We start from the raw sequence: 1,626 nt of genomic DNA on the forward strand, positions 1-1,626 counted from the left end.
GGGTAGAACCGGTTTCGCGTGAGATTTGCAGAGTCAATGACCGCCTCTCCCCCCTTCGTCCTCTACCACCTCCCTTCCCCTTTTCTTTTCGCCCAAAGTACACCGGGGCTATATTTTAGAGCTGTTTTCTCGATTTCTTGACGCTGGCTCCGCGCCAGACGCGCCCTGCAGCAGCGCTAAGCGTCCCTCATTCCAGGCTCCACTAATGCCGAGGGAGGGGGCCGGGGGGCCTCCCCGGAGGCGAGCGGGCGAGCAGGCTCCTCTCCGCCGCGAAACACGCGCGCGCGAGGGTCCAACCCTACGGGCGGGGCGAATAAGGAAACTGTTAAAGTTCTTTAATTTGAATCTTGATTTGAGCGGGCGAGCCCAGGCGGGCCCGGGCGGGCTGCCGTCTCATTCCGGGCAAGGCCGCCGTCAGCAGCAAACGAAATTGCGACGCAGTCGGGGGAATTAGCTTCTTTGCCTGCTCGTGTGTTTAGGATCTCTGCAAAATCTAATTCAAAACAACATGTTTCATCGCATTTAGTTGTGTTGACCCCTTTTGCACGATTGGCCATGAAATATTATTAACACAAATTTTATTTTTTAATTAATTTTGTTTTACTTTTATTTTTTTCGAAGCCATTCCCATTGTTTTTTCCGTGTCGCGCGATGCAACTTGGCGCATCGCGCCTGGCCCCTTCCAGACAATGGAGCAGTATGATTCTCTCACGGCGCGGACTCATCATCGCCGGTCGCTAGTCGCTACACTACACACTGCTGCTGCTGCCACTGTTTCGCTTCCGGAAATTATTCGTTCGTCGCGGATAATGAAAACACATCACTGTCGGTAATTACGCACTGCTGCTAGAGCCGACCCGACTGGAAGGACATAAGGGACCGTCCGCAAAGGAACTAGCCGCGGTATCATATCGTGTATATCACGGCCAAGACTGAAGGCCCCTGCTAATTATAATACATAGCACACCACCCCACACGGCGAGTCGACTGTTTCCATGGGCCGCCCGCCGATGTGCTGACGGTGGCGTCGGTCCGCAACACGGTCGTGCGGCGGCGCAGCTCGTCAAAAATTCCACATTTTGCGAAAAAAATATAATCTGAAAACCCCATTTTGCAGCGGCCGCGCGGAGTCAACGCCCAACCCGCTTTCCGATCGCATCGCGCTGACAGTGTCTGCTGACACGCGCTGACACCGGGGGCTGACCCGCAGCGCGCTGCGGGGTCAGCACTATCGCGATATGTCCGTCATCCGGTGACGTCACCCTCTCCTCCTCGTCGCTACACTGTGGAACGGCGAGCAAAGAAAGACGCCCGGTACTATACTGTATTTTTCCCCTAATCGTTTTTGGCTATCCCCTTAATCTTTGATATTCGGTAAGTACTTTCGGATGAGATCAGCATTCCCGTAGAACAAATAATAATACTACAAACAATCGCGTATAGAAAAAAAATCGGACCGGAATCGATGCAAATTAAAATTGTATTTTCGCCATCGTCTAATAATAACGTTCGCCCAATCCGGTCCGGTTCAGCGATGACGGTAATCACGGGGCTAGTCGCGGACAATTATGTGTTTATCTCGCTGCGCCCCCCACTACCGCGCCACGTGCTGGTCCCCCCTCTACA

This window comes from Frankliniella occidentalis, unplaced genomic scaffold (genome assembly GCF_000697945.3).
Source record: "Frankliniella occidentalis isolate FOCC.00 unplaced genomic scaffold, Focc_3.1 Scaffold180, whole genome shotgun sequence".
NCBI classification, from domain to species: Eukaryota; Metazoa; Arthropoda; class Insecta; order Thysanoptera; family Thripidae; genus Frankliniella; species Frankliniella occidentalis.